At 50.4% G+C, this 14,355-nt stretch overlaps 3 non-coding genes across 3 annotated transcripts; all 3 read right to left on the reverse strand.

Annotated features, from left to right (window-relative positions):
• Positions 1-12,314: 12,314 nt before the first annotated feature.
• TRNAV-UAC (transfer RNA valine (anticodon UAC)) lies at positions 12,315-12,387 on the reverse strand. The gene has a single exon. It is a non-coding gene; the product is annotated as a tRNA-Val (tRNA).
• A 97-nt stretch (positions 12,388-12,484) lies between these two features.
• TRNAV-CAC (transfer RNA valine (anticodon CAC)) lies at positions 12,485-12,557 on the reverse strand. The gene has a single exon. It is a non-coding gene; the product is annotated as a tRNA-Val (tRNA).
• An 86-nt stretch (positions 12,558-12,643) lies between these two features.
• TRNAV-CAC (transfer RNA valine (anticodon CAC)) lies at positions 12,644-12,717 on the reverse strand. The gene has a single exon. It is a non-coding gene; the product is annotated as a tRNA-Val (tRNA).
• Positions 12,718-14,355: the final 1,638 nt, after the last annotated feature.

Below are 14,355 nucleotides of genomic sequence, written 5' to 3' on the forward strand. Positions count from 1 at the left end.
TGGGAGCAGCTCGGAGGAAGAGATTCCCCTACCGGCCAAAACAGGAGGCAGAGGGAGGGGGAAGACTTGGTTGCCTGTACCCTCCACTTCGGCACCCGTTAGGAGCATTCCTCCTTCCAAAGGCAAACCGGGCGCTCACAAGAGTTGCAGTGCGTGGTCCTTTTTTGACACAGTTGCAGATGACATTTGCTTTGTCAAATGCAAGCTGTGTCATCAGAGAGTCAAAAGAGGGAGAAATGTCAGCAACCTCAATACCACAAATATGTGGAAACATGTGCGCACCAAGCACGAGTTGGAGTTGCAGAGACACCCTCAAGACGTAGGCCAACGTACAGCACCACCTACCACCTCTTCAGTTCGTGTTGGGCCCTCTTCCTCCAGCTCACACACTGCTGGTTCGGCTTCCTCACAGGATCGCCAAGGAAGAACCTCTGCCACTGTTGTCCGGAGACCCTGTCAGATTCCACCCATAACAGCACGTTCCCATCCATCACAGCCATCGGTAGCACAGGCATGGGATAAAAGGCGCCCTTACTCGGCAAACCATCCCAGAGCACAGTCTCTGAATGCTGGCATTGCCAAACTTCTGGCAGTTGAAATGCTGTCATTCAGGCTGGTGGACACTGACACCTTCCGGGACTTAATGGCATTGGCAGTCCCCCAATACAACGTGCCCAGCCGCTTTTATTTCAGCAGGCGAGCCGTCCCTGCCCTGCAGAAACATGTTGAGGGCAAAATAAAACATGCGCTACTAAACGCCGTTAGTAGCAAGGTCCACCTGACCACCGATGCGTGGACCAGTAACCATGGACAGGGACGATACCTTTCCCTCACTGCCCACTGGGTCAATGTTGTGGAGCCGGGTACGGATCTGGAGAGTGGCGCTGTACGTGTTCTTCCAACGCCACGGATTGCAGGACTCCAGTCTGTACACATAGACTCCTCCTCCTACTCAAGTTCCTCAGAAACAGCAGAGCAGGAGCCTGTTACGACCGATATGAGCACAGCCGTGGCCAAACGTCAACAGGCTGTACTCAAATTAATTTCTTTGGGGAATCGAAGCCACACAGCGCAGGAGCTCTGGAATGCTATCAAGCTGGAGAGCGATGTGTGGTTTGGGCCAGCGAATCTCCAGCCGGGCTTGGTAGTGTGTGACAATGGCCGAAATCTGGTGGCAGCTCTTGGCCTAGGCAACCTCACACACATCCCATGTCTGGCACATGTTCTTAACTTGGTCGTGCAGAGCTTTCTGAGGGACTATCCGGATCTTGATGCACTGTTGCACAAGGTCCGCATAGAGTGCGCTCACTTGCGACGTTCCAGCACGGCAAGATCGCGCCTCGCTGCTCTGCAGCGACGATTTGGCCTTCCAGAACATCGCATCATATGTGACCTACCCACCCGGTGGAATTCAACGTTACATATGTTGGAGCGGTTGTGTGAGCAGCAGGCAGCAGTCATGGAGTACCAGCTGCATCAGGCGCAAACAAGTCGCACTGTGCGCCGTTCACACTTCAGCACCATTGAGTGGGCCTCTATGAAGGACATCTGCCTCGTTTTGCGTGCCTTCGATGAATCCACGCGGATGGCGAGTGCAGATGATGCACTAGTCAGCATGACTGTCCCCCTTATCTGCCTGCTTCAACAAACACTGCAAGCACTAAGGGATGAGGTTTCAGAAGAGGTGGAGGATGAGGAGTCCCAAATGCCATCTGCTTCTGGACAGTCTGCGCTACGTGTTTCCTCACAAAGGCCTAGGCAGGGGACACTTTGTGAGGAGGATGAGGAGGAGTCGATGGAGGAGGAAGACATCTCTCCAGAGGAGGGAGGTACACAAACCTCTACTCAGTATGTACAGCGAGGGTGGGGTGATGCAGAGCAGGTCGAGGTCACGCCTCAAACAGGGGACAGCGGTTCTTTGGCAGTTGGGAGTCTGCAGCACATGGTTGATTTCATGCTGCAGTGCCTGAGAAACGACCGCCGCATCGCCCACATTCTCGTCTCGGCTGATTATTGGGTGTACACCCTCCTAGATCCTCGCTACCGGGACAGCGTACAAAGGCTCATACCAACGTTGAACCGGGAGCGTAAAATGCGGGAGTACGAAGAGTCACTGGTGCAGTCCATAATGTTTTCCATTCCACCCGACAGCATTGTTGCAAGTGCTTTACAAAGCAGCTCTGTGCGTCGAGGCAGTGGAGGAAACTCTGCACAAAGAGGGAGCAGAGGCAGTGCCGCAGCACAAGGCAAGACCACTATGGCCCAAATGTGGCAAAGTTTTGTGTGTCCACCACAATTGTCTACACCATCAGCGACGCCTCGAGTCAGCAGGAGGCAACGCTTCCGTCAGATGGTGTCAGACTACATGTCTTGCCCTGTCGCTGTACTCCCAGATGGCTCTTCCCCCTTCAAGTTTTGGGTCTCTAAGCTGGATACATGGCCAGAGCTTAGCCAGTATGCATTGGAGGTGCTGGCTTGCCCTGCTGCCAGTGTATTATCGGAACGTGTCTTTAGTGCCGCAGGTGGTGTACTAACAGACCGTCGCACGCGACTATCTTCCGATAATGTTGACCGGCTGACTTTTCTGAAAATGAACAAGGCCTGGATCTCCAAAGACTTTGCCATTCCTCTTACAGACTAAATTAGTGGTTGGCAACTGTATCCAGGTCTGCTGGTGTGTTCATTTTTCTACCACCTGAACTATAATCCCTGTGCTTCAACACAGCCAGTTGTCGCTCAGATGTGTCGTCTGCACAGAGAAACACACTAGCTCCTGTGTTACTGGGGTTCAGTAATGCCAGCTGATCCCCTGCTGTGTGGACGGCAGAGTCACCAGCTCCATCAACATTCAAACCACTACTGATTTTTAACCGTGCCCAACTTAGGTCTCTGGCTCCACTGTCTCTACTATTTCCCCTGACCTCCAACCCCGCCATCTACATCTCTGAAGTGGCGTCAGCACAATCTACACTTGTTCCTGTGTTCCTGTGGCTCAGTCCCATCAGTTTATCCCCTGATGTGTGTCCGGCAAGGTCTCCTGCTCTGTCCACATTCCCATAACCAGTAGTGGGAATGAGGACAGAGCTGGCGAACTTGCCGGACAAACATCAGGGGATCAACTGATGGGACTGAGCACCAGTAACACAGGAACAAGTGTAGATTGTGCTGACGCCACTTCAGAGATGTAGCTGGCGGGGTTGGAGGCCAGGGTAAATAGTAGAGACAGTGGAGCCAGAGGCCTAAGTGGAGCATGGTTAGAATCAGTAGTAGTCCACAACCTCCATAAAAACCGCTGCCCATTGGCCTCTGCATGCGGCATGCGTAATCCTGGGCACCAACAGCGTCAGTTGGTGTTCAGAAGTGTCGTCTCCACAGAGCCAAACACATTCGTTCAAGTGTTAGTGGGGTTCAGCACTGCCAGCTGTTCCCCTGCTGTGGAGATGGCAAGTCTCCTGCTGCATTCACCTGCCAAAATCCAGTAGGCCCCAGCCTGCTCCTCGCCTAATCCTGGGCTCCAACAGCGTCAGTTGGTGTTCAGAAGTGTCGTCTCCACAGAGCCAAACACATTCGTTCAAGTGTTAGTGGGGTTCAGCACTGCCAGCTGTTCCCCTGCTGTGGAGATGGCAAGTCTCCTGCTGCCTTCACCTGCCAAAATCCAGTAGGCCCCAGCCTGCTCCTCGCCTAATCCTGGGCTCCAACAGCGTCAGTTGGTGTTCAGAAGTGTCGTCTCCACAGAGCCAAACACGTTCGTTCAAGTGTTAGTGGGGTTCAGCACTGCCAGCTGTTCCCCTGCTGTGGAGATGGCAAGTCTCCTGCTGCATTCACCTGCCAAAATCCAGTAGGCCCCAGCCTGCTCCTCGCCTAATCCTGGGCTCCAACAGCGTCAGTTGGTGTTCAGAAGTGTCGTCTCCACAGAACCAAACACGTTCGTTCAAGTGTTAGTGGGGTTCAGCACTGCCAGCTGTTCCCCTGCTGTGGAGATGGCAAGTCTCCTGCTGCCTTCACCTGCCAAAATCCAGTAGGCCCCAGCCTGCTCCTCGCCTAATCCTGGGCTCCAACAGCGTCAGTTGGTGTTCAGAAGTGTCGTCTCCACAGAGCCAAACACGTTCGTTCAAGTGTTAGTGGGGTTCAGCACTGCCAGCTGTTCCCCTGCTGTGGAGATGGCAAGTCTCCTGCTGCATTCACCTGCCAAAATCCAGTAGGCCCCAGCCTGCTCCTCGCCTAATCCTGGGCTCCAACAGCGTCAGTTGGTGTTCAGAAGTGTCGTCTCCACAGAACCAAACACATTCGTTCAAGTGTTAGTGGGGTTCAGCACTGCCAGCTGTTCCCCTGCTGTGGAGATGGCAAGTCTCCTGCTGCCTTCACCTGCCAAAATCCAGTAGGCCCCAGCCTGCTCCTCGCCTAATCCTGGGCTCCAACAGCGTCAGTTGGTGTTCAGAAGTGTCGTCTCCACAGAGCCAAACACGTTCGTTCAAGTGTTAGTGGGGTTCAGCACTGCCAGCTGTTCCCCTGCTGTGGAGATGGCAAGTCTCCTGCTGCATTCACCTGCCAAAATCCAGTAGGCCCCAGCCTGCTCCTCGCCTAATCCTGGGCTCCAACAGCGTCAGTTGGTGTTCAGAAGTGTCGTCTCCACAGAACCAAACACATTCGTTCAAGTGTTAGTGGGGTTCAGCACTGCCAGCTGTTCCCCTGCTGTGGAGATGGCAAGTCTCCTGCTGCCTTCACCTGCCAAAATCCAGTAGGCCCCAGCCTGCTCCTCGCCTAATCCTGGGCTCCAACAGCGTCAGTTGGTGTTCAGAAGTGTCGTCTCCACAGAACCAAACACATTCGTTCAAGTGTTAGTGGGGTTCAGCACTGCCAGCTGTTCCCCTGCTGTGGAGATGGCAAGTCTCCTGCTGCATTCACCTGCCAAAATCCAGTAGGCCCCAGCCTGCTCCTCGCCTAATCCTGGGCTCCAACAGCGTCAGTTGGTGTTCAGAAGTGTCGTCTCCACAGAACCAAACACATTCGTTCAAGTGTTAGTGGGGTTCAGCACTGCCAGCTGTTCCCCTGCTGTGGAGATGGCAAGTCTCCTGCTGCCTTCACCTGCCAAAATCCAGTAGGCCCCAGCCTGCTCCTCGCCTAATCCTGGGCTCCAACAGCGTCAGTTGGTGTTCAGAAGTGTCGTCTCCACAGAACCAAACACGTTCGTTCAAGTGTTAGTGGGGTTCAGCACTGCCAGCTGTTCCCCTGCTGTGGAGATGGCAGTCTCTCCTGCTGTCTCCGCATTACAAAGACAGTAGGCCTCTGCCTACACCCTCCTATTTCCTGGGCTTCAACACAGCCAGTTGTAGTTCGGAAGTGCCGTCCACACGGAAAGAGACACTTGCTCCCGTGTCTCAGTGGGGTTCAGTAACGTCAGCTGATCCCCTGCTGTGTGGATGGCAGTCTCTCCTGCTGTAAACTCATTCAAAATACAGTAGGCCTCTGCCTACACCCTCCTATTTCCTGGGCTTCAACACAGCCAGTTGTAGTTCGGAAGTGCCGTCCACACGGAAAGAGATACTTGCTCCCGTGTCTCAGTGGGGTTCAGTAACGTCAGCTGATCCCCTGCTGTGTGGATGGCAGTCTCTCCTGCTGTAAACTCATTCAAAATACAGTAGGCCTCTGCCTACACCCTCCTATTTCCTGGGCTTCAACACAGCCAGTTGTAGTTCGGAAGTGCCGTCCACACGGAAAGAGACACTTGCTCCCGTGTCTCAGTGGGGTTCAGTAACGTCAGCTGATCCCCTGCTGTGTGGATGGCAGTCTCTCCTGCTGTAAACTCATTCAAAATACAGTAGGCCTCTGCCTACACCCTCCTATTTCCTGGGCTTCAACACAGCCAGTTGTAGTTCGGAAGTGCCGTCCACACGGAAAGAGACACTTGCTCCCGTGTCTCAGTGGGGTTCAGTAACGTCAGCTGATCCCCTGCTGTGTGGATGGCAGTCTCTCCTGCTGTAAACTCATTCAAAATACAGTAGGCCTCTGCCTACACCCTCCTATTTCCTGGGCTTCAACACAGCCAGTTGTAGTTCGGAAGTGCCGTCCACACGGAAAGAGATACTTGCTCCCGTGTCTCAGTGGGGTTCAGTAACGTCAGCTGATCCCCTGCTGTGTGGATGGCAGTCTCTCCTGCTGTAAACTCATTCAAAATACAGTAGGCCTCTGCCTACACCCTCCTATTTCCTGGGCTTCAACACAGCCAGTTGTAGTTCGGAAGTGCCGTCCACACGGAAAGAGATACTTGCTCCCGTGTCTCAGTGGGGTTCAGTAACGTCAGCTGATCCCCTGCTGTGTGGATGGCAGTCTCTCCTGCTGTAAACTCATTCAAAATACAGTAGGCCTCTGCCTACACCCTCCTATTTCCTGGGCTTCAACACAGCCAGTTGTAGTTCGGAAGTGCCGTCCACACGGAAAGAGACACTTGCTCCCGTGTCTCAGTGGGGTTCAGTAACGTCAGCTGATCCCCTGCTGTGTGGATGGCAGTCTCTCCTGCTGTCACCTCATTCAAAATTCAGTAGGCCTCTGCCTACACCCTCCTATTTCCTGGGCTTCAACACAGCCAGTTGTAGTTCGGAAGTGCCGTCCACACGGAAAGAGATACTTGCTCCCGTGTCTCAGTGGGGTTCAGTAACGTCAGCTGATCCCCTGCTGTGTGGATGGCAGTCTCTCCTGCTGTAAACTCATTCAAAATACAGTAGGCCTCTGCCTACACCCTCCTATTTCCTGGGCTTCAACACAGCCAGTTGTAGTTCGGAAGTGCCGTCCACACGGAAAGAGACACTTGCTCCCGTGTCTCAGTGGGGTTCAGTAACGTCAGCTGATCCCCTGCTGTGTGGATGGCAGTCTCTCCTGCTGTCACCTCATTCAAAATTCAGTAGGCCTCTGCCTACACCCTCCTATTTCCTGGACTTCAACACAGCCAGTTGTAGTTCGGAAGTGCCGTCCACACGGAAAGAGATACTTGCTCCCGTGTCTCAGTGGGGTTCAGTAACGTCAGCTGATCCCCTGCTGTGTGGATGGCAGTCTCTCCTGCTGTAAACTCATTCAAAATACAGTAGGCCTCTGCCTACACCCTCCTATTTCCTGGGCTTCAACACAGCCAGTTGTAGTTCGGAAGTGCCGTCCACACGGAAAGAGACACTTGCTCCCGTGTCTCAGTGGGGTTCAGTAACGTCAGCTGATCCCCTGCTGTGTGGATGGCAGTCTCTCCTGCTGTCACCTCATTCAAAATTCAGTAGGCCTCTGCCTACACCCTCCTATTTCCTGGGCTTCAACACAGCCAGTTGTAGTTCGGAAGTGCCGTCCACACGGAAAGAGATACTTGCTCCCGTGTCTCAGTGGGGTTCAGTAACGTCAGCTGATCCCCTGCTGTGTGGATGGCAGTCTCTCCTGCTGTCACCTCATTCAAAATTCAGTAGGCCTCTGCCTACACCCTCCTATTTCCTGGGCTTCAACACAGCCAGTTGTAGTTCGGAAGTGCCGTCCACACGGAAAGAGATACTTGCTCCCGTGTCTCAGTGGGGTTCAGTAACGTCAGCTGATCCCCTGCTGTGTGGATGGCAGTCTCTCCTGCTGTAAACTCATTCAAAATACAGTAGGCCTCTGCCTACACCCTCCTATTTCCTGGGCTTCAACACAGCCAGTTGTAGTTCGGAAGTGCCGTCCACACGGAAAGAGATACTTGCTCCCGTGTCTCAGTGGGGTTCAGTAACGTCAGCTGATCCCCTGCTGTGTGGATGGCAGTCTCTCCTGCTGTAAACTCATTCAAAATACAGTAGGCCTCTGCCTACACCCTCCTATTTCCTGGGCTTCAACACAGCCAGTTGTAGTTCGGAAGTGCCGTCCACACGGAAAGAGACACTTGCTCCCGTGTCTCAGTGGGGTTCAGTAACGTCAGCTGATCCCCTGCTGTGTGGATGGCAGTCTCTCCTGCTGTCACCTCATTCAAAATTCAGTAGGCCTCTGCCTACACCCTCCTATTTCCTGGGCTTCAACACAGCCAGTTGTAGTTCGGAAGTGCCGTCCACACGGAAAGAGATACTTGCTCCCGTGTCTCAGTGGGGTTCAGTAACGTCAGCTGATCCCCTGCTGTGTGGATGGCAGTCTCTCCTGCTGTAAACTCATTCAAAATACAGTAGGCCTCTGCCTACACCCTCCTATTTCCTGGGCTTCAACACAGCCAGTTGTAGTTCGGAAGTGCCGTCCACACGGAAAGAGATACTTGCTCCCGTGTCTCAGTGGGGTTCAGTAATGTCAGCTGATCCCCTGCTGTGTGGATGGCAAAGTCTCCTGCTGCCTACACAGTCGTACCACTACTGATTTTTAACCGTGCTCCAATTAGGCCTGTGGCTCCACTGTCTCTCGTATTTCCCCTGTCCTCCAACCCTGCCAGTTACAGCTCCGAAGTGGCGTCTGCACAATCCACACTTGTTCCTGTGTTACAGGTGTTCAGTCCGATCAGTTAATCCCCTGATGTGTGTCCGGCAATGTCGCCTGCTCTGTCCACATTCCCATTATCGGAATGTGGACAGAGCAGGCGACATTGCCGGACACACATCAGGGGATTAACTGACCGGACTGAACACCTGTAACACAGGAACAAGTGTGGATTGTGCAGACGCCACTTCGGAGCTGTAACTGGCGGGGTTGGAGGACAGGGGAAATACGAAAATCAGTGAATCCACAGGCCTAAGTGGAGCTTGGTTCAAATTAGTAGTCTACAACCGATCTTAAAATTTCTTCAATGCAGCCTAAGCCTGCTCCGTGCTTGTCCCTGGGCTTCAACACAGCCAGTTGTTGCTCGGAAGTGCCGTCTTCACAGAGTAAAACACTAGCTCCTGTGTTTGTGGGGTTCAGTAACGTCAGCTGTTCCCCTGCTGTTTTGATGGCAATCTGTCCTGCTGCCTCCCAATTGACAGCACATCAGGCCTCAGCCTGCTAAGTGCTTGTCCTGGGCTCCAACATCGCCAGTTGCTGCTCATAACTGACTTTGGCACGGGTACTCCCTCCTGCCCAGCTTGGTTCCAGCCCTGCCTGCTGTTTCCGGGAAGTGTCAATGTCAGTTTGCCACCCCAAGTTGCCATGTCGTGTTGCGGTTGGGTTAGCCGAGGCTAGGGTGCCAGCAGTTTAGGTGCTTCCTATGTGGACTGCGGGTTCTGGTAAGAAAGGTTTGTTCCATAGTGCCAGTAGGACAAGCACCCCCTGTAGGACTGTGTGATTCGGTAACTGCGGCCAGCTTGCGGCATGCCAACTTTGCTTTTCAGGGGTAACTTCTGATACCCCTCCGGGTTCCAGCACCGTCAGCTGGTTCTCATCAGAGCCTTTGGCCTAGGTGCCTCCATCTCGGTATCCGAGTTCCAGCAACGTCTGCTGGTCCTTGGTAGTGCTTTGTAGCACAGGTACCTCCTGCTTAGTAACCGGGTTCCAGCACCGTCAGCTGGTCCTCGGTTGTGCCATTGGCTCTTATTCCTTCTGCTGCCCCTCCGGGTGCCAGCACTGTCAGCTGGTCCTCGCTATTTCCATTTGCTCTTGCAGCTTATGCTACCCCTCCGGGTTCCAGCACCGTCAGCTGGTTCTCGTCAGAGCCTTTGGCCTAGGTGCCTCCATCTCGGTATCCGAGTTCCGGCAACGTCTGCTGGTCCTTGGTAGTGCTTTGTAGCACAGGTACCTCCTGCTTAGTAACCGGGTTCCAGCACCGTCAGCTGGTCCTCGGTTGTGCCATTGGCTCTTATTCCTTCTGCTGCCCCTCCGGGTGCCAGCACTGTCAGCTGGTCCTCGCTATTTCCATTTGCTCTTGCAGCTTATGCTACCCCTCCGGGTTCCAGCACCGTCAGCTGGTTCTCGTCAGAGCGTTTGGCCTAGGTGCCTCCATCTCGGTATCCGAGTTCCGGCAATGTCTGCTGGTCCTTGGTAGTGCTTTGTAGCACAGGTACCTCCTGCTTAGTAACCGGGTTCCAGCACCGTCAGCTGGTCCTCGGTAGTGCCATTGGCTCTTGTTCCTTCTGCTGCCCCTCCGGGTGCCAGTACCGTCAGCTGGTTCAAGAGGACAAAGAACAGGAAGACAACCACCAAGATGCAGAACAACAAGAGAGAGAAGACAAAGAAGCATAAAAAAAACAAAGCAGAAGAACATTAAGCATAAGACTAATACTCTGAGCAAATGATATTATCTTATTTATAAGCAGAAGAAGACTAAGCAGTGTATGGGGGTGAGTCCGTTCCTCCTCGTGGTGCCCCTGGAAAAGGCCTGCTTCTGCAGGCCAAACTGAACGCGGACAAATCCTGTTGTAAATCTTTTGTGACAGGCAGAACGGAAGGTGTAAACTTCTAACTTTTCTAGATAACAACTACAGGAATGCCTGACACAAACAAGAATATGATGAAGAAGAATAGGAAGAAGATGAAGAAGCTGAATATGTAGAATAATAATTGTTGAATAAGAAGAATATGAAGAATGTAAGAAAAGGAAGAAGAAGAAGAAGAAGAAGAAGAAGAAGAAGAAGAAGAAGAATGTAAAAAAAGGAAGTAGAAGAAGAAGAAGAAGAATGTAAAAAAAGGAATAAGAAGAAGAATGTAAAAAAAGGAAGTAGAAGAAGAAGAAGAAGAATGTAAAAAAAGGAAGTAGAAGAAGAAGAAGAAGAATGTAAAAAAAGGAAGTAGAAGAAGAAGACATACATGTCTGGCAAAATATAAATGAGGCTAACATAGTCAATATCTTTGTAACTCCTAACATCTTTAAAAAAAAAAGTTTAATTCCTGCTATTCCATTTGATTGGGCTAAACCTCTATGGCTTTAATGTCTCCTCCACCTCCCACAATACATTCTACATTATTCTTAGTTGTTTTTCTTCATGTAGAATTAACCTACAAGGAAAGAAAGGGTTTTTTTTTAATTCCGATATTTTGGCCCCATTGACTTGCATTGGTTCCCGGTATCGGAATCGGCGATACCGATACTTTTTTTTAAGATCGGCCGATCCATTCCGATCCGATATTTTCAAGTATCGGCTGGTATCGCTCAACTCTACCTGTTACCCATGTGAAAATGAAAAAACTGATGCTAAAATAAAATTTTGGTTGGAAAAATTAAAATGTCCATTTTTTCATTCCATGTTGCTTTAGTTCCTGTGAAGCACCTGAAGGGTTAATAATCTTCTTGAATATAGTTTTGAGTAGCTTGAGGGGTGCAGTTTTTAGAATGGTGACACTTTTGGGTATTTTCTGCCATATAGAACCCTCAAAGTGACTTCAAATGTGAGGTGGTCCTTAAAAAAAATGGTTTTGTAAATTTTGTTGTAAAAATGAGAAATTGCTGGTCAAATTTTAACCCTTATAACTTCCTAACGAAAAAAAATGTTGTTTCCAAAATTGTGCTGATGTAAAGTAGACATGTGGGAAATGTTATTTATTAACTATTTTGTGACACATAACTCTCTGGTTTAACAGAATAAAAATTCAAAATTTGAAAATTGCAAAATTTTCAAAATTTTTGCCAAATTTCCATTTTTTTCACAAATAAACGCAAAAATTATTGACCTAAATATACCACTATCATGAAGCCCAATATGTCACGAAAAAACAATCTCGGAATCGCTAGGATGCGTTGAAGCGTTCCTGAGTTATTACCTCATAAAGGGACATTGGTCAGAATTGCAAAAAATGGCCAGGTCATTAAGGTCAAAATAGGCTGGGTCATGAAGGGGTTAAACATGCTGAAATGAACTTGAAAAAGAAAAAAACAGCCAGCCAAAGTCAAGAGGTCTTCCTCTATGTCTGAAGACAGGACAAAGTGCATTTTGCAACACAGGAACCTTTCATTTGTCAGGCTATTGGAGAAAAAGAACAAACAGGGAAACAAAACCATGCTCCACAAAACATTCTCATGCCTTTGTCCAAAAGCCAAAAAGAAAAAGCACCTAGATGCCTGCTTTCGCACCTTGATCCTATCAGGTGTTACTTGAATTAGGAACACTTAGACACTGTCAAAAACACACACGCTTGCCAAAAGCAAAAACGGGTAGAAATAATCACATTGGTAAAAGTAATGCTCATTAAACCAGCAATAGAATATGCTAACTAAGGCTAATTAAGCCAACAATATACGTTTGTGATCAAAATAAAGAAAAGCCACATGTTTCTGCCCGGGATCAAAACAGGGAACTTTCAGGAGCATGGCAAACAGGACAATCACTACACTACAGTAACCAGACAAGAGCGTTTACTGTGGTCATGGCAAGCATTAAAGATCAAGCACTCATTGTCAAAAGCGCTAGTTTGCAAGAGGAACGCAATGTTTCTGCCCAGTTTCGAACTGAGGACCTTTCGCGTGTAAAGCAAACGTGATAACCGCTACACTACAGAAACCAACCGCTTCAAACAAACAAAAAATGCTGTGGTCATGGCAAGCAATAAAGAACAAGCACTGAAAGTCAAAAAGATCATTTTCCAAGAGAAAAAGCTGTGTTTCTGCCCAGTTTCGAACTGGGGACCTTTCGCGTGTGAGGCGAACGTGATAACCGCTACACTACAGAAACCGGAAGCAAGCGCTTACTGTGGTGACAACAAGCAATTGAGATCAAGAACTGAAAGTCAAAAGCTTGGATACCAAAGGGTAACAGCGTGATTCTGCCCAGTTTCGAACTGGGGACCTTTTGCGTGTGAGGCAAACGTGATAACCGCTACACTACAGCAACCGGATGCAAGCGCTTACTGTGGTGACAACAAGCAATCGAGATCAAGAACTGAAAGTCAACAGCTTGGTTACCAAAGGGTAACAGCGTGTTTCTGCTCAGTTTCGAACTGGGGACCTTTCGCGTGTTATGCGAACGTGATAACCACTACACTACAGAAACCGGCTGCGGAAGGTTACTGTGGTCATGACGAGCCATCGAGAACAAAGACTCAACGTCAAAAGATTTAATATCAACGCCTAATGTCATGCTTCTATCCAGTTTCGAACTAGGGACCGTTCGCGTGTGAGGTGAACGTGACAACTAGAGTTGAGCGAAACGGGTCGAAAAAATTCAAAAGTCGCCGACTTTTGGCAAAGTCGGGTTTCATGAAACGAAACCCGACCCTAGGATGAGGTCGGCCACGAGGTCGGCGACTTACGCGCCAAAGTCGCGTTTCAAAAGTTTGTTTTGCGCTCTTTTTCAGCCAATCAGGATCCACGGACACTGTGGGCAACGTGATGACATAGGCATGGGTCACCACCATCTTTCAGAAGGGCATGCAAGTGATTGGCTTGCTTTGGTGGGCGTCACAGGGGGTATAAAAGGGCGTGCACGCCGACCGCCATCTTACTTCTGCCGATCTTAGTATAGGGAGAGGTTGCTGCTGATTCTGTAGGGAGAGCGTTAGGCAGGGAAGAAAACAAAAAAACTGCTTCTGCTGCTAGCGATTTGGCCTGCACAACACACAAGTCACTGTGTGTGCAGTGCAAGGGGAGGCTATATTGTGGTGTATCAGTGGTGTTGGTTGTTGGGCTGCCTTTTAAGGCTTCCTGACACGCTGGCATTGCTGTTTACCCACTGCTCCGCAAACTGCTTTTTTAAAAGCAATCCAATCTCCCTTATCCTTTCGTCACTTTGGTCACAGGCAGCTGTGCCATCGATCGTGTCACATAGCGCTCAGATATCAGTGGGCCGCACACAATCCACAAGTGTCCAGTGTCCAAAAGTGTACGCAGAGATTCAAAATCTCCATTATCCTCTCGTCACTTTGGTCACAGGCAGCTGTGCCATCGAGCGTGTCACATAGCGCTCAGATATCAGTGGGCCGCACACAATCCACAAGTGTCCACTGTCCACAAGTGTACGCAGAGATTCAAAATCTCCATTATCCTCTCGTCACTTTGGTCACAGGCAGCTGTGCCATCGAGCGTGTCACATAGCGCTCAGATATCAGTGGGCCGCACACAATCCACAAGTGTCCACTGCCCACAAGTGTACGCAGAGATTCAAAATCTCCATTATCCTCTCGTCACTTTGGTCACAGGCAGCTGTGCCATCGAGCGTGTCACATAGCGCTCAGATATCAGTGGGCCGCACACAATCCACAAGTGTCCACTGTCCACAAGTGTACGCAGAGATTCAAAATCTCCATTATCCTCTCGTCACTTTGGTCACAGGCAGCTGTGCCATCGAGCGTGTCACATAGCGCTCAGATATCAATGGGCCGCACACAATCCACAAGTGTCCAGTGTCAAAAAGTGTACGCAGAGATTCAAAATCTCCATTATCCTCTCATCATTTTGGTCACAGGCAGCTGTGCCATCGAGCGTGTCACATAGCGCTCAGATATCAGTGGGCCGCACACAATCCACAAGTGTCC

Source organism: Dendrobates tinctorius, unplaced genomic scaffold (assembly GCF_039654945.1).
Source record: "Dendrobates tinctorius isolate UK_male_01 unplaced genomic scaffold, ASM3965494v1 ptg000251l, whole genome shotgun sequence".
Taxonomy (NCBI): domain Eukaryota; kingdom Metazoa; phylum Chordata; class Amphibia; order Anura; family Dendrobatidae; genus Dendrobates; species Dendrobates tinctorius.